We start from the raw sequence: 19916 nt of genomic DNA, 5'->3' as shown, positions 1-19916 counted from the left end.
GCAGAGAGTTAAACCGGGAGGATTACTCCATAGTCTTGAAATCCCATAGTGGAATTGGAAACATATTGCTATGGATTTTGTGACTCATTTAACTCGTTCGCCCAAGGGCTGTGATGTTATTTGGGTTATTATTGATCGACTTTCGAAATCTGCACATTTTATTCCGTATGAGCGGACTTATCCTTATCAGAGAATGACCCCTTTATACATTAGGAATATTGTGAGACTGCACGGTGTGCCAGTCTAAATTGTATCACATCGTGTTCCCAGGTTTGCTTCTAAATTCTGGGTTAGTTTCCAAGAAGCGATGGATACGCGTTTGGCTATGAGTACTGCTTATCATCCTCAAACTGATGGAAAAACTGATCGTACAATTAAAACGTTAGAAGATAAATTACGTGCGATTGTGATGGATTTTAAAATTGGTTGGCAAGATGCCTTACCATTAGTTGAATTTTCTTATAATAATAGCTTCCAAATGAGCATTGGTATGGCACCTTTTGAAGCCTTACACGAGAGACGATGTCAGTCACCGTTATTCTGGGATGAAATTGGTGAAAAACAATTGACTGGACCAGAAATTTTACAGGAAATGAATGATAAGGTTCAGTTAATTCGACAGCGGATGAAAGCTGCTCAGGATCGTGAAACAAGTTATGCGAATAAACGAAGACGACCCTTAGATTTCCAGAAAGGTGATAAAGTGTTTTTGAAAATATCTCCCTTCAGAGGCACTGTTCAATTTTGCATGCGAGGGAAGTTATCACCTCAATATATTGGTCCATACGAGATCCTTGATCGATTTGGGGATCTTGCTTATCGGTTAGCATTGCCACCAGCTTTATCTGTCATTCATGATGTATTTCATGTTTCTATGTTGAGAAAGTATGAACGAGATCCATCACATGTACTTGCACCTGATGAGGTTGAACTTGATCCTTCTCTTTCCTATGTTGAACAACCTGTTTGCATTATGGATCGGAAGGAGAAAGTATTGCGTAATAAATCGATTTCGCTAGTTTGAGTGCAATGGACACGACATGGTGTGGAGGAGTCAACGTGGGAATTGGAAATCAAGATGCGAGAATCATATCCACACTTGTTTGATTCTATTTTACCTGTTACATTGTATTCAATATATAGTGATCCATTTACTAATTTTAGTTTTGATATGTACTATAATAACTAGTGTATGTTGCCAATGTTATGTATATAGAGATGTTTGAGATTTGGAGGACGAAATCTTTTATGTTGGGGAGAAATGTGAGACCCCGAGAATAAACAATAGTCCAACAACTTTTAAAATAGTTTTGATGGCATTTTTGTAAATAAGTTAAAAAATATTCAATTTTTTTTATGGCATTTTGTAAATAAGTTGAAAAATAATAAATTAATTTTAAGGGCAAAATGGTAATTAGTGATACATGTTATGATTTTAAGCATAATTATCTGAGTATTAGTCCAAATGAAATGAGACCAATTTCATCGGAAAGCTAATACATAGTGCTAAAATTTTCATGTTTTGAGTTTTGGAAAATTTGATCGTTTGACTGGTCCAAAGGGATATATCGGTGTTAAAGTGTTAAATAGTATATATTTTATTATATTATTAAAATAATATAATATTTAAAAAAAAAAGATAAATGTGAAGTTACGTTTAATGAATTTATCATTCAACAGAAAGTTCAGAAAGATACAGAAGAAAAGTTAGAAAAGAGAAATAAGGGTTCTTGATTTTCTTTTCGATCTTGCGACTTATCAGTTTACCCAATCGACGAACCGACTTCAGTTCTGGGATCGTTGACACGAGGTCTTCGATTTGAGGTATAAATTTTATATTTTTGGTGATGTTTGAACTTTGTATATTTTTGGAATAAATTTGATAAATTGTTAAATCATACAGAAATTGAAAATTGTTGAATAATGTATGATTTTTAACGAAGAAAAGATGATTATAGTGATATTATTTTGAATTATTCCCAATTTATTATAATTAGGAAATTTTAATCGTTGGGTTGAGATTGAAGAATTATTTATCAGTTATTCTTAATTCTGATTATATATGCGGTAGAATAACCGACAAGAAACTAAGTTTTGAAGTCGAAATTGAATTATGTTATGATTTCAATTTGATATGAAATTTCAAAGTTTCAAAAGATATTTGAAACTTATATTGTTGATTTTGAATGATGTTATTGATTGAAGTGAATATGTTATTGATGTAGATAGAGTTTCTATAATGAAATCTTCAAGTTATATCAATTGAAAACGAAGAATTGAGGTATGTTGCGACCGAGTAACATAAGACAGGTATCTGTATCATATGATATATGTTTGATTGATTTGATTGAGAATACATGTCTATATACCTTACTTGTTGAGTTTATGTGGCATACATGACTTGCACGTTGAGCTATGATCCTTGGATATCCTGATATGATTTGATTTGTTTTTGGGGTTTGTGAACACGATGCTATGTTTGGCCTCATATGGCTCTTAAAGCATAGTCATTAGTGGCTCCGCTGATTGATTGAGATTTGGGATTTGAGAGCACTTTGTCGACGTTATCATACAAGTATACCTAGTTGAGGCCAGTGTGCCAGCTCGAGCATTGATTTGATAACGATTCGATTGATTCTGATATATGCTCAGTGGATGGGCATTTGACCTGATACTTCCACGATATACATGCATTGCATATCATATATCATTGTTTAGATACTTGTGGTATATATTGTGGTTGTTTCAGACTGAGCTTTGCTCACCCCAGATGGGGCTATTGTTGTCTTTGTGTGTGGACAATGACAGGTACTCCAGGATATCAGGAGACCGGAGAGGGTACTTCTGGAGGGAGTCATAGTTTGAGCTGAGGTTTAGTGGTCTTTCCTAGTATATGTATATGTATCTATATACCGGGGCATGTCTTGAGAATATGAGTTTGTTTGTATGTATTTATTTTGGATTACGTGTGGGCTTGTTTTATATTGTGGTATGTTGAGACGAGATGATATTATATACTATTTTTAGTATCATAATTACAGTTGACACGTTTTGGGCTTACTGTAAATAAAATTTAAACTCGTTTTTCGCTGTGATTAATTAACTTTAATCAGATTGCATTGTAATAACGATTATGAGTTAAGGGCCCCACAGAAACAACTGATATTTCAATTGATCTTCCACCTGGAGCACATTCAGATTCTGTTGCTGATCCAACTTGTTCTTCTCCACAGCCTCAACAGGCAACTTTACCAGCAGAGATTTCTGAAATGGTCAATCCTTCAGCTGAAACAACTGACGGGGCCATGGTAATCTTCGATAAAGAGAACAAAGAGCAGGAACCATTAACCTCTGGAGCCATGTCTCCTGGCATCTGAATAGAAACTGAATCTTTGTTTGAAGAAATTCAGGCAATTCAGACCAACCTCGTCGGTATAGTGTCTTCCATTTCAGATATCAAATCAACCCAATTTCTGCACACTATGAGGTTTGATTCTATAAAGGACAATAAAATCTGAAAATTACAGCAAATTCAGAAGGACATCACTTCATTATTCATTCAAATGGACAAACTTCAGAAAGACAGAGTGTCAGCTGAAGCTCATTTCCAGACTCAAGCTTTGGTTACAAGACGCCTTGACTTTCTGGAAACCACTATGCCCAAAAGACTGTATTTACTGCAAGATATATTATTGAATTCGGTGTCTAATCTCTCCTCAGATGTGCGAATCTTATCGAAAAAGGTTGATGAGTATGACAAAAAAGGGGAAGACAAAGAACAAGGAAAGGATCAACCAGAGAAATCCTCGAAGACTATCAAGAAGAAATAGAAGATTATTTTATTCATATTAATTGAAGATTATTTCATTTCTTCAATATTTTATTCTTTGTACGAATATATACGTTGAAAGGGTTATCAGTTCTTTATTTCCAAGTGTCAAACACCTAAAAGGGAGAAATTGTTGGAAACTGAATTTTGGTTGTTTGACAAACTGAGTATCTAAGTGATGTAAAAAAAATGATAACTGATCTAAAACATGTTGCCATTAACTGAAGAAAAACACGCAGACTTTCGAAGGCAACCGAACCAGCAAATGAACTACGCAGACAATTGACTGATCAGTTATTACAAACAGTTGTGAGCTTCTCAACTACAATCTATCAGCTGATTCCTCAACTATACACGTCATCAGTTAAGACATTCAACCGACAAAAGTTGACTGCAACAAGTAGTGGTATCGCCGCATTACAGAAAATCTGCAGTGTACGACTGTCAGAAGAATGTTGACGTGGCATGAAACGGATAGAAAGGTTCAAATTGTATTTAATATTACCATCGGAAGGAAGCCTATAAATAGCAGAGAAGAGCAACTGAAGATATCTGTCGAACTACTGAATCATTGAACATCTGAAATCTTGAGCACTCGAAATTTATTAAGTTACTCTGCTGAAACTTTTGTAAACAGAAAAGCTCACGCTTATTGTATACATTCATAGCTGCTAAGCTATAATTCGAGCTTTCAACACAAAATGTATTACTCGATCTAGAAGAGATCAGTTGTGTTAGATTTATTCAGTTTCTATTGAGTTCTGAAAACTAGTTTGTAACTAAGAGTTTCAATTTGACATTGTTAAGTCCAAAACTGAAGTGGGTCTGTAAAAGAGTTTGTATCGATCAAAGTCATTTAGTGTATATCATATCCTTGAGATAGAAGGAGTGACGTAGGAGTGTTTGAAATCTCTGAACATCCATAAAATCATGTGTCTCATTATTTCAGTTTCTATTCTATCTATCATTCAGTTTATTTCCCCGCAACTATTTGTTAAATGATTGATATTGACTTACAAGATTCCCGAGTATCAGTTTATCACTAAACTGACTCATCAGTCGAAAAGGTTTGAAAATTGCGAGTGTTTATTCAACCCCCCTTCTAAACACTCTCTCACCCTTAACCGATCATATCAAGTTCTAAGTATCTGGAGAAAGATTTACTACCCTTGTTTTTGAAAGAAAATCTTACTTGTTTACCAAAGTGACATGCTGAACAAACTGTATCTTTTGAAAAATCGATCTTAGGCAGACCAGTTACAGAATTGTAATATCCAAACTTGGTGAAAGGCACGGTTTAAGATTTATTATGTTTATATACTATTTGGTTAAGTTTAAGTATAGTTTAGATGTTAAGAATTTGGATTTATGATTTATGGTATTGTTGATTATAGATGGTGTGTAGTCATAGTGTAGCATCGTTGCGATTTAATTCATGGTAATTCGTATGTTGACCCTATAGGTTTGAGTCCAATTGGAGTGGTTAGATAAGACATAGAGGTGCAACTTTCATGTTGAGAGTGTTGCCGAATTATGAGGAGAAGTGACGTTGCGATTCGATTTTAGTTGCAAAGAGTATAGTGTTTGCTACAGAGGAGAGTACACCCGCACTCCATTTTTCAGTGCACCCGCGGTGTTTGGGCAGAACCTCCAGCACACCCGCGGTAGGAAGGGGAGCGCACCCGCGGTCGTCGCCTTTGGATTTTCGGAAGTAGAACAGATTGCCTAGCGCACCCGCGGTAAGAACTGTAGCGCACCCGCGGTCATGAACAGTAAAGTCGTGTTTTCGAGATTTAAGTGATTAAATACAAGAGTTGCCTCATTTTCACTCATTTCCACCCATTCTTCTCGGTTATTCATCTCAAGGGAGACCTAGGGTTCTCAATTTCTTTCTTTCCTTCCTTTGATTCAAGCTTCTTGTTGGGTATTTGAAGTGAGAACAAGATCATTTTGGGTTCAAGGAGCTAAGGTAATCTTGTGACTTTGTTATTATTTGGATTATGCTGTTGGGGAGAAATCATGGGTTTGTTGATTGTGTTGATTTTATGGGTTTTATGGTATGGGTTTGTGATTATTGAGTTGTTGATGGTTCAATTCATGGTTTATTGTTGTAGGATTTGTACCAAGAGATTAGATTCAAGCTTTCCTATTGGTTGTAAGTGGAATTCATTTCTTGTGCTCACATGAATTATATGTATTGTGTTTCAATGGTTTTAACATGCTAATCCCTTACATTTGATTCATGTTATGTATGGATACACTTTGTTGTATATTAGAGGCTTTTATATGTCTCAATTGTATAAAAAGGGAATTCAAGAGAAAAGAGTATTCAAAGTGTTTGATTTAATGCCAAAGAGATAGTTCAAATGATTTATTGGATTGATAAAGAGATAGTCAGAGATTACATGCAATTATTTGATCAACGACCATAGGCTTATATCCTAACAGAGTAATCGATTTATATCGATGGGATATAGGTACAGAGACAGAGATACTATTGAAATATCAATCCATCAGAGAAAAGAGTAATACCATCGTTATGTTCATGTTCTACTATATTATTCATGTTTAAAGAGTTAGATAGTATTTAATGATTTCAAAGCCATGTTTTACAGAGTATGATATGTATACATTGTTATGTAAGAGTTTCACTTGCTGAGTTTTATACTCATTTCAATTATCTCATGTGATGCAGATAAGACTGACGAGCCAGGATGTTGATTGGAGCCGAGGTCATATGCATAAAGATGGAAGGAAGAAGGCTATTTTGTTAGCATTGTTGGACATGATCAAAATGATATTTTGTATTTTGATGCAACACTTATTTGATCATGTATATACTTTTGATTGTATATATTGAAAATGTGTTTATGTCAAGAAAATTTTAAATCCTTCCTCCCTTCAAATAAATTTTAGAAATTCCGCTGTTATTTTATGAAATCGGTCAGAGGTGTTACATTTAGTGGTATCACAGCAACGTTCTTCGGACCAATGCATATGACTTCGTCTACTTTCAACTGTCCGTGTATGTCTTCTTCTACATCTATTTATTGTTATTGGTTGATATGTATTATGTGAGCACATTGTAGGAGTTAATGCCTCCTAAGAGAAAGGCTTCAGAGGGTGAGGATAGCTCCTCATCGAGAGTTGTCGACGAGTTCGGAAAATTACTGAAAGAGCAAGCCAAGGTTCACAGTGAACAGATTCAACAGTTGCTCTGTTTGCAAGGTTCAGGTCAAGGTAGAGGCCAAGGGAGAGGCCAAGTGGTTCAAGCAGTTGGAACTGATGGGATCTTTACAGCTTTTAAGAGGATGGATCAGCCTGAGTTTGCAGGAATCACTGATCCATTGGTAGCTGTAGAGTGGATTAAAGAACTTGAGGTGATATTTGATCATCTCAGGTATGAAGACAAGGACAGAGTTGGTTGTGCAGTATTCATGCTAGTTAAAGCTGCACGTATTTGGTGGAATGCTACCAAGGTAAGTGTTGATGTTCCGTCATTGAAGTGGCAAGATTTCACTGATCTTTTCTATGACAAGTATTTCCCGGATGCACTTCGAGTTCGGAAGGTGACTGAGTTTTTAGAGCTTCGTCAGGGAGGTATGAATGTTGACGAGTACATTTTGAAGTTCGAGGAGGGCTGTCTGTTTGCCCCATATATTGCCTCCAATGAAAAAGATAAGGGTGCTCATTTCATTAGAGGACTTCGAGCAGAGATCAGAAGGGACATCAATATGTCTAAGGTGGTGACATTTAAAGAGATTGTGGCTAAGGCATTGTTAGCCGAGCAAGATGAGAAGGACATTGCTAGAGAGAGACAAGAGAGGCAACATGCTATCGCTCAAAGAGGTCAAGGTTCGAGCCAAAGAGGGAAAGGCAATTTCAAGGGGAAAGGCAAGATAGAGCCGAGTTCTAAAGCACCGACAGTTCCATTTGATCCTAAGAAGCCGTTGTGTCCCAAGTGCAGTAGGCAACATAGGGGAGAGTGCAGATTTTGGTACTCACACTTGCTACTGATCTGGAACTGCAGGCCATATCGCTAAAGACTATCTGAGAGGCTCGAGTAAAGAGAAGGTGCAGGGTCGCATCTTCACCATGACGAAGGAAGGTATAAACCCTGATTCTTCTGTGATCTCTAGCACTATCTTAATTTCAGGCAGAGTAGCTACGACATTGATTGATACAGGTGCTACTCATTCTTTTATGTCTGAACTATTTTTGAGATCTTTGGGTTTAGTTCCCTCTGTTCTTTCCCTCCAGTTTAATGTTGTAATGCCTTCTGGAGATGTGTTATGACCGACGTCTACTGTGTATGCGTGTTCTGATGAGCGAGTGGTTTATGCCGATTTGATTGTTATTCCGATGGTTGCGTTTGATATTATACTTGGCATGGATTGGCTATCAACCTATCGTGCAGTGATTAATTGCGTTGCCAAGACTGTGAAATTTGCAGATGATGGAAATAAGGAAGGTATGCTCGGCAGTGCAGGTACTTCGCTGGTCCTACCTTTTATTTCATGTCTTGAGGCTAAGAAGTTGTTGTGTAGAGGTTGTGATGGGTTTTTGGCTTCGATAGTGGATATGGATAGAATTGTGAAATTCAATATTGATGATATTAATGTTGTGACAGAGTTCCCTGATGTATTTGAGGATGATGTACCGGGTTTACCGCCGGACAGAGATGTAGAGTTTGTAATTGATTTATTCCCCGGGACGGTTCCTATTTCTAAGGTTCCGTACAGAATGGCTCCGTCAGAGATGAAAGAATTGACGACGCAGTTGCAGGATCTATTGGATAAAGGTTTTATTCGGCCGAGTTCTTTGCCTTGGGGAGCTCCGGTTCTTTTCATCAAAAAGAAAGATGGGTCTTTGCGGCTTTGCATTGACTACAGAGAAATCAACAAATTGACGATTAAGAATAGATATCCGTTGCCACGAATAGACGATCTTTTTGATCAGCTGCAGGGGGATACAGTGTTTTCAAAGATTGATCTGCGATCTGGCTATTATCAGTTGAAAGTTAGGGAGTCTGATATCCCTAAGACGGCGTTCCGGACCAAGTATGGTCATTACGAATTTCTTGTGATGTCATTCGGTCTGACTAATGCTCCTTCAGTCTTCATGGATCTTATGAACCGGGTGTTCAAGCCGTATTTGGATTGCTTTGTCATTGTTTTCATCGATGATATATTGATTTATTCCAAGACCAGAGAGTTTCATGCAGAGCACCTCAGAGTTGTTCTTCAATTGTTGAGAGAGAAGAGTTTGTATGCTAAGTTGAAGAAATGTGAGTTCTGGTTGGAGCAGATTTCTTTCTTAGACCATATTGTCTCGAAGGATGGTATAGCTGTTGATCCAGTAAAAATCCAGGCGATACAGAAGTGGCCTATCCCTACCACTGTATCAGAGGTACGCAGTTTTCTTGGTTTGGCGGGTTATTATCGTCGTTTTATTTCAGATTTTTCCAAAATTTCCCTGCCGTTAACCAATCTGACGAGGAAGACTGTGAAGTTTGAGTGGTCTAATGAATGCCAAAGTGGATTCCAAGAGTTGAAAGATAGATTGACGACAGCTCCGGTACTTGCATTGCCCAGTAGTTCAGAGGACTTTATTGTTTTTACCGATGCGTTGAAGAAGGGCCTCGGTGCAGTGCTGATGCAACGTGCAAAGGTTATAGCCTATACTTCTCGTCAGTTGAAGGGCTACGAGAAAAATTATCCTACGCATGATCTGGAACTGGCAGCTGTGGTATTCGCCCTGAAAATCTGGAGACACTATTTATATGGCGAAAAGTGTGAAATTTTCACGGACCACAAATGTTTAAAGTACTTGTTTTCCCAGAAAGAACTCAATATGCGGCAGAGACGGTGGTTAGAGCTTGTCAAAGACTATGATGTGACGATTAGTTACCACCCTGGAAAGGTGAATGTTGTAGCGGATGCATTGAGCCGTAAGTCGAGTTCATCTTTGAGTTCTATGATCCAGAAACCGTTGTTGTTTGATTTGCAACGAGAAGAGATAACTTTGGTAATACCGGGAACCATTGCTCGCTTTTCAGCGTTGATCATTTGGGCTACATTGACGGACAGAATCCGTAGAGAGCAGGCCAATGATGTACAGTTGACAGAGATGAGAGCCAGAGCAGAGGAGAGAGGTAATTCAGAGTTTGGGATGAATAAAGATGGTTTGATGACAATCAGAGGCCGTATATGTATTCCTACTGGTGATGATATTCGGTGAGACGTATTGACAGAGGCACATACCGCGCCATACTCGATACATCCAGGTAGTACCAAGATGTATCAGGATCTTTGGAGACTCTATTGGTGGCCAGGTATGAAGAAGCATATTGCCATGTTTATTTCTCAGTGCCTAACTTGTCAGCAGGTGAAAATCGAACACTAGAAACCTGCTAGGGACATTGCATTCATTGCCGATTCCTCAATGGAAATGGGAGCTCATTACAATGGACTTCGTGATTGGTCTTCCTAGAACGCAGAAAGGCTATAACTCTATTTGGGTTATCATTGATCGGTTGACCAAGTTAGTGCATTTTCTCCCAGTCAAGACAACATATTCCATGAACCACTATGCCAAAGAGTACATAGCAGAGATTGTCAGACTTCATTGTGTTTCTGTGTCGATCGTGTCTGATCGCGACCCTAGATTTACTTCAGAGTTTTGGAAGAGTTTGCATAGAGCCTTGGGTACACGGTTAGCATTCAGTACAGCATATCACCCTCAGAGCGACGGTCAATCAGAGAGAGTTATTTATATTTTAGAGGATATGCTCAGAGCTTTTACTATCGACTATCCTGGTAGTTGGGATTCCAAATTGCCTCTGGTTGAGTTCACGTACAATAACAGTTACCAGATGACGATTGACATGGCACCGTATGAAGCACTTTATGGCAGAAAATGTAGATCCCCCTTATATTGGGATGAGATTGGTAAGAGAAATATGTTGGGTCCAGAGTTGGTCCAACAGACAGCTGATGTTGTTGCTGTTATTCGAGATAAGATGAAGACAGCACAGTCAAGACAGAAGAGTTATGCTGATGTACGGCGAAGGCCGTTGCAGTTTGAGGTTGGTGATCACGTGTTTTTGAAGATTGCACCTCTTAAAGGTGTGATGCGGTTTGGCAAAAAGGGAAAGTTGAGTCCAAGGTTTATTGGCCCATTTGAGATCTTGGACAGAGTCGGTGATCGAGCTTACAGATTAGCCTTACCACCAGATTTTGATAGAGTTCATAATATTTTTCATGTCTCCATGCTCAGGAAGTATATTGCGAATCCTTCCCATGTTCTTCGTCACGAGCCATTGGATTTGACACCGAATTTGACGTACCAAGAGATTCCAGTCAAGATTCTGGATTGAAAAGTTAAAGAATTGAGAAACAAAGAGATCGACATTGTTAAAGTCCTTTGGAGAAATCAATTGATTGAAGAAGCCACGTGGGAACCAGAGGATGAGATGAAAGTAAAATGTCCTGAGTTGTCTGCGTAGTGACGTCAATTTCGGGGACAAAATTTCTTTAAGGAGGGGAGATTGTAATATCCAAACTTGGTGAACGGTACGGTTTAAGATTTATTATGTTTATAGACTATTTGGTTAAGTTTAAGTATAGTTTAGATGTTAAGAATTTGGATTTACGATTTATGGTATTGTTGATTATAGATGGTGTGTAGTCATAGTGTAGCGTCGTTGCGATTTAATTCATGGTAATTCGTATGTTGAGCCTATTGATTTGAGTCCAATTGGAGTGGTTAGATAAGACATAGAGGTGCAACTTTCATGTTGAGAGTGTTGCCAAATTATGACGAGAAGTGACGTTGCGAATTCGATTTTAGTTGCAAAGAGTATAGTGTTGGCTACAGAGGAGAGTGCACCCGCACTCCATTTTTCAGTGCACCCGCGGTGTTTGGGCAGAACCTCTAGCGCACCCGCGGTAGGAAGGGCAGTGCACCCGCGGTCGTCGCCTTTGGATTTTCGGAAGTAGTACAGATTGCCAAGCGCACCCGCGGTAAGAACTGTAGCGCACCCGCGGTCGTGAACAGTAAAGTCGTGTTTTCGAGATTTAAGTAATTAAATACAAGAGTTTGCCTCATTTTCACTCATTTCCACCCATTCTTCTCGGTTATTCATCTCAAGGGAGACTAGGTTTCTCAATTTCTTTCCTTCCTTCCTTTGATTCAAGCTTCTTGTTGGGTATTTGAAGTGAGAACAAGATCATTTTGGGTTCAAGGATCTAAGGTAATCTTGTGGCTTTGTTATTCTTTGGATTATGCTGTTGGGGAGAAATCATGGGTTTGTTGATTGTGTTGATTTTATGGGTTTTATGGTATGGGTTTGTGATTATTGAGTTGCTGATGGTTCTATTCATGGTTTATTGTTGTAGACCAAGAGATTAGATTCAAGCTTTCCTATTGGTTGTAAGTTGAATTCATTTCTTGTGCTCACATGAATTATATGTATTGTGTTTCAATGGTTTTAACATGATATTCCCTTACATTTGATTCATGTTATGTATGGATACACTTTGTTGTATATTAGAGGCTTTTATATGTCTCAATTGTATAAAAAGGGAATGCAAGAGAAAAGAGTATTCAAAGTGTTTGATTTAATGCCAAAGAGAGAGTTCAAATGATTTATTGGATTGATAAAGAGATAGTCAGAGATTGCATGCAATTAGTTGATCAACGACCATAGGCTTATATCCCAACAGAGTAATCGATTTATATCGATGGGATATAGGTACAGAGACAGAGATACTATTGAAATATCAATCCATCAGAGAAAAGAGTAATACCATCGTTATGTTCATGTTCTACTATATTATTCAAGTTTAAAGAGTTAGATGGTATTTAATGATTTCAAAGCTATGTTTTACAGAGTATGATATGTATACATTGTTATGTAAGAGTTTCACTTGCTGAGTTTTATACTCATTTCAGTTATTTCAAGTGATGCAGATAAGAGTGACGGGACAGGACGTTGATTGAAGCCGAGGTCATATGCATAGAAATGGAAGGAAGAAGGCTATTTTGTTAGCATTGTTGGACATGATCAAAATGATATTTTGTATTTTTATGCAACACTTATTTGATCATGTATATACTTTTGATTGTATATATTGAAAATGTGTTTATGTCAAGAAAATTTTAAATCCTTCCTCCCTTCAAATAAATTTTAGAAAAAAATTCCGCTGTTATTTTATTAAATCGGTCAGAGGTGTTACAAGAATCATGGTTACTCAGATGAGCGATGGATTTTAAATTTAAGTGGTTCAACCTTTTATGCCACAACTAGTTCTTTTATGAATTTGAAGCTACAAAACAAACTGGTGCATTAGGTTGATTAGTCCAACTTACCTTGTAAGTATTGTCACATCGATTACCAGTTATGATGATGTCATCAGTTGAGTTCTTAACTTTGCAAGTGTGCTTGTTGAACTGAAAAATTATTATCACATAATTGACTAATGCTAATCAAGTTATATTTCAAATTGTCAACAAGTAGGAAATCATTAATAACAATATTACCATGGATAAGCTTACCCTTACTCGTGGTTCTACCTTTTGAGTTGTCTCCAAAACTGATGTTTGGACCATAACACTTAATCAGTTGGGATAGCAAATCATCATCACTTGTCATGTGTCTAGAGCATCCACTGTCAAGATACTAGATTGAATCTTTTGTTGATGTACCTTTTACCTACAGTCACACACAATGAATAATTTTGGTACCCACATCTATTTGGGTCCTAAAATGATTAGTCCTTTAGAAACCAAGACTTGGACGAGTCTAACTCACTTTCCATTTGCTATATTCCATATAGTTTTTCCCGGCTTGTGTGTGCTTGATGTGTTGTGTGCAGATGAAACAATATGATTTTTAACCTAGTTCAAATGGTTATTCATCCGATATATTTTCTGAACAGGCTTACTGTTAAATAATTTGAATAGCCACTTTTAGAGTTCTGGTTTTTATAGCTGAACCGTTTAGTTGACCAGCTTCGCGAATCATTTGAACTCAAAGGGCTATATCTGATTCCATAATTCTTAGCCTTGTTATTATTTTCAATTGGTTGCTCAACTGGTTTACTTGGTTCTGAAGGTTCGTGTACCATAGTTGATTTTACAAAGTGAATATATTTTCCTTTGCACGTATTCAGCTTTGGCATAGTATCACTTGTAGAAGATTCATCTTGGCTGTTAAAGCCTAAAAAAGTTTTATCAGTAACTGATTTCTGTAAATATTTCATTTCAGTCAACGTGACTAATGACTTATTCCAAGCTCGAATCAGATCAGTTTGTCTTTAATTTTAAGTTTTAACTGCTGAATCAAATATTGGTTCTCAATCATTTCTGCTTTCTACTTAGCAATCTTCCTTTTCAGACTCAACAATTCAACTGATTCATCAGTTTCAGTTTTGTTGTCTAGGGGCTCAGTTTCCTTTGCTTTGGCCTTCTCAAATAAGAGAGAAAGCTTATGATATTCATTTACCATGTCATGAAGTGATGAAATAAGTTCTTCTCGTGTAAAATCAATTAAGCTGAAATAAAAAACGTAAGGCCCGAGAATTTGATTAACGTAATCTGAAATGATTTGGGTATATTTACCGTAATCTGAGATTAATCTGGGATGATTTCTTGATTAATTGAGGGGATTAAAGACGGAACAGATCAGACCGGGACAGACGAGAAAAGACACGAATTAGGTGAGAGGGAGGTGCCACTCGCGCACATGCGCGACGTAATGCGCGAGCTGTGCGCGAGTTGGGCAGAAGATCCCGCGCATATGCGCGGAGTGATTGCACGCATATGCTTGAGCTGTAGTAGGCTTTGTCCAGAGAACCTCGCGCATATGCGCCGAGGTGAGGCGCGCATATGCGCGAGAGATGCCGAGACACACGCGCCGAGAAATGGTGTCTCGCGCATATGCGCGAGACATGCAGATTGAGGACTCGCCACGTTTTTTGATTCATGCATGTGTATATATATATATGTAAATGGACGAAATATTTACATTCAGTTATCCGAGGAAGCTTTCTCCGTCCGTGATTTTCGAAATTGATTTACGAGCGAACCGTCCGTCTGATTTTGAATCCGACTTCAGTACTGTATTCCTATCAACACAGGCTACCACTGGACGTAAGTTTTGTTACGTTTAGATACGATTTGAAATTATGATGTTGTCAGAATTGAATAGGAATTCATATATGATGTTCTTGACATGTTAGACATCATAGAATCGAAGTCAGATTAAGAAACAGACTGATTATGGAATTGTTATGATTTTTGGAATTGATTAACTGAGATTCGATATCAGATTGGTGTTGTTATTGAAATTATGGATTTCACCGATATTGATTATGAGTTCTGGTATTATATCAGTGGTGTTGGAATTGACGGGGTTATCAAGACTGTATTGTTATGCCGTCGAAACATCAGTTGATTGATATTGATCAGATTCGGTATTGATTGAGATGGTATTGTGATATCATAGGTCGATGGGCATTGATCAGATTATGTTTTGATTTGATTATTAATCAGAACAGGTTTTGAACTGAGTTATATACTGATATTGTATCTATTCGATTGTCATTATCAGATTTGGGTATGGACAGAGTTGACTTCAATACTTCGTCTTCGTCGGACCGAGAAGATAAATGTATAAATTAATGTTGAGTTGGGATTGCACAACTCGAGTGAGGTTTGGGCTCGAGTTTCCCTAAATCACATACTTTACTTTATTGCATTGATATTTGCATTGATGTGATTGACGTACTTGTTCTCTTGATTTATAGATAGCGGGTATTAGACGAGTAATCTTGTGATAGAAGTGCCTGATAGTGGTGGGATCGCCACGGGCACATTGCACGATGTCACAAGATAGTGTATTGGCGATAGTGCCAAAGTCTGTCACCGGATGATTGGCTATCGATGTGGATAGAAATGTGGCTTCTTCTATTACTGGTGATCGGTACTGTATTGATGTGGATAGAATGTAACTCTTCTATTACTGATGATCGATATCATATCGATGTGGATAGAATTGGAGTTTCTTCTATTACTGGTGATCGATACTATATCGATGTGGATAGAATCAGAGCTTCTTCTATTACTGGTGATCGATACCCTATCGACGTGGATAGAACTGGAGTCTTTTCTATTACTGTTGGTCGATATGGGAATGCTAACTTCTGGAAACCGGGATCCCTAGACTAGGATTGAGTCTAGTCTTAAATGTGACGTCATGAGTCTAATTGATAGTGTATATTGATTTATGTTGATTATGTTCCTGAGTGTGGTACATATCGATTTTTGTTCCTGATGATGGTACATGTTTAGAATAGGATTTATTCTCTATATGGATTTATATTCTGATCTGAATACATGTTAGACATATCTGTTATATGCTTTTATATTATTTTATGATTGCATGTATACATGATTTATACTGAGAATGTAATTCTCACCGGAGTTATCCGGCTGTTGTCTTGTTTGTATGTATGCATGACAACAGGTGGGATAGGATCAGGGTCAAGAAGAGAACGAGGCTGGACTAGATAGCGTGGAGATCCGGACTTCGAAGCAACTTAGGATTCAGCACTGATATATAGTTGAACGTAGTTGAATTCTTGTAGATAATACAAGATTTGTATAATTATGTTTAATATGTAATTTGAATTGAATTACATTACGTTTCCGCTTTGTATTTAAAAAAAAAAAATTAGACCCTGTTTATTATAATTGTTTGAATTATTCCTAAAGACGATTAAGGAATTAATTAGCGTCCTGGTCCCCACAACAGGTGGTATCAGAGCATTAGGTTCCAGAACAGTAGGTTCTAGAACTGTAGTTCTTGAAATTAAGATAAAGAGAGTGAGCGGGGTAGATTGAGTTATCTTTCCTGCATGTGATTGCTAGCATGTGATTGAATATAATGTTGAAATTACATTGTATATGCTAAGATTTCAGTATGTTTTTACTGGCTATTAAGCTACATGTTACCTGAATATCTGAGTTGATTTGGTAATATGTATTAGTTGAAACTGGATCAGAACCAATTCTTGATCAAAGGTAAGCTGATCAGGATTGGGATTGAGACGGATTTGTCTCCTGTTACCACTAACATCTGTGATTATCAGATATTCCTCCTAGAAGAGTGCGAGAACGAGGTAGTACTTCGACTGATCTGATGAATGTATCAGAAACTCTGATGGAAACACAGTTGATGAGATTTCAGTCATTTCAACCGCCGATTCTGAGGGGTATTGAGGCGCCAGGCGATTGTGAGAATTGGCTGGAGGATATAGAAATGTTATTTGAATTTCTGGGGTTCACAGATGATTGTAGAGTTAAACTGTTTGGGAATCAACTACGGGAAGCCGCTAAGAGTTGGTGGCTGGTAACTAGGGAAGCCATAGCACAGCGTGGTTCCATGATTACGTGGAAAATTTTCAGAGTCGAATTTTATCAAAGATTTGTACCTCTATCATACAGAGAGGATAAAGGTGCAGAGTTTACAAATTTAAGACAGGGTCAGTTGAATTTCGATGAGTATTTGGCCCAGTTTTTCACCTTACTACATTTTGCTCCTCAAGTGGCTAGAAATGATACAGTTGTATCTAATCAGTTTATCCAGGGATTGAATCCGGAGATACGCACATTGGTGAATGTGAAACCACCGAGTAATTTTGCTGATACTCTGAATCGAGCCAGAAGAGCAGAAACCGTTCTGATGAGATAAAAAGAAGTTTCATATGTTCTTCCCACATCGATACCACAACTACTGCCGTCCAGACTCGAGATTGGCAGCAGCAGTGGTGGAAAGCAGGAACAATTGAAAGCTCGAAAGAAACAGTTTAAGAAGTTAGGAAGCGGACCGAGTGGTTCATCTAGCTCCAGTGGTTCTAGCCCGAGTTATACTGGAGTTTATTGCAGGACTTGCGGAGGGAGACATCCCATGGAGCAGTGCCAGGGAGTGACTGGTCGGTGCAATATCTGTAAACAGCAAGGACACTTTGCTAGAGTCTGTCCACAGAAAGGTTCCCGAAGATTTCAGGGAGCAGAATCATCTGGTGGTAGTGATCGAGGAACAGACCCAGGACACATGTGATGATATAGTGGCAGGTAATAATCTGTTATGATTATATTGCATATGTATTGATATATACTAATGCATTCCCTACGATTATCTTTGACTGAGTTGTATTGATATGTGTTGTACCTGCTGGGTCTGTATTACTGTAGTATTGATCCTTGTACCTTTTGGGGAAAGGAATTGATATCACTGAATTCTGTGATATATTGGGTACTGCAGTAAAAAGAGAATGAGATTGAATTAGATTGTATTGTACTTGTGTTATCTGATTTTGATTACATTATTGATATTGATATGCTAACAAGTACATAACTATTATAGATTCTTGCCAGGAGATGGTAAGATTCGGACCTTAAATGGCCGATGAACGAATGATATACGGTAAGGATTCTCGATTTTGAATTCCTTGATATCCGTATTATGTATGATTCGATGATTATCGAAAAGAATGGAGTAATTCTTTATGTATTCAGTTTATTACTGAAGTTGAGCCTATCTGGGAATGATTTGTCAGTGGCAGGAGAGTTGCTATAGTCGTTCCATATGAAATTTCGGATTTGTCTTATATCAGGGAGAGTGACTTCAGCCTTGATTTGATATCAGGTATGGATTTCATTTTAGACTTCTGTACAGAATGATATTGATTGAATTGAAAGAATTGAAATGTCAGTTAGAAGATTTACTGCCTGAGAGTTAGAGTTACATCTGATTATGTGTTTCTCTGAGAAATACTTCAGTTCTGTAAATGGGTTGATAAATCCTATGTTCCGAAGTGTTCTGATGACCTTATGCTCGTTTTATCTATGATATTTTGATATATTCGCAGCGTATGATTAATTGAATCGAACAGTTGAAATCTGTATTGAATATTCTGGGAACCGAGATTGTTGTATACAGAATTGTTCGGCTATGAATCCAGATTGTATTCAGAGTGTGTGATATCTGAAGATAGTATACTGATTGATTATATGAACCATTGAGATTATATACAGTCAAGCCGGCTCAGAGCTGATGTTGACAATTACAGCAGTTCCGAAGTTTTATCATATTGTTCAGAACTTGATTTCGATAGTCAGAACAATGTGTCAATCAGAATACCAGGTAGGTAATGCTTTATTTTATATAATTAGCTGAATTGTTTGTGCTAGATATTTTGAATTTGAAATGACAGGTATTGTCAGAGGCACACGGTAGTAGATTCCGTATTATTCTAGCAACAAGAAATGTGTGATAATACGAACGGACAGTTTTGATGTAAATAAACGAAATCAGTTATGTCAGAGTTGTATTGAAATGTCTAAATCGCTGACAGATGAAGACAGGAAGATAGAAACCAGGAAATTGGTTATACAGATTATCGATTCTTGAATAGAAATTGGGGTAGATTTCTATGAATTTCGTGATGAAACTATCGAAAATCTTGCTATGACGGTGATATGATGTGATTACTATTGAACGATTGTTCAAATCTGCGGATGTTATATTGTACAAGATGACGTACATATATGAAAAGACGACTGAGAGGTATGTCAGAAAAGGGGTCAGATAGTATTGAATGCTAGAGTTAATTATATCATACCGTGATTTTTGGTTGATTTTAGATTCTTGACAGAATGTATAACATGATGTTTTATCTATGGATTATAGATTGACGGATAGTTGGAGTGAACAATCTAGATATTGGAGGATATCCAGGAACTGTAGTGCTGGATTTTAGCATTAGTGACCTGAGATCTTATCACTTTATGAATTATTGTACAATAATAGCTATTAGATGAATATCGAGATAGCTACAGACGAGACATTGTACAGTGAGTACTATGGATTTCCTCTGAATGGGAATGATATTACGGTGATATTTGAGATTGAATTTGATAACAGCTGATGATATTGATTTGATATGAGCTGTTGATTGGTATATACGGGTGTTGTATGAACAGTATTTGCAAGTAATTTATCAGAATGGTTTGATAGAAT

Source organism: Primulina tabacum, chromosome 2 (assembly GCF_025594145.1).
Source record: "Primulina tabacum isolate GXHZ01 chromosome 2, ASM2559414v2, whole genome shotgun sequence".
In the NCBI taxonomy this organism is placed as follows: domain Eukaryota; kingdom Viridiplantae; phylum Streptophyta; class Magnoliopsida; order Lamiales; family Gesneriaceae; genus Primulina; species Primulina tabacum.
The sequence above is the reverse complement of the archived record's forward strand: the minus strand, read 5'-3'. Positions refer to the sequence as shown.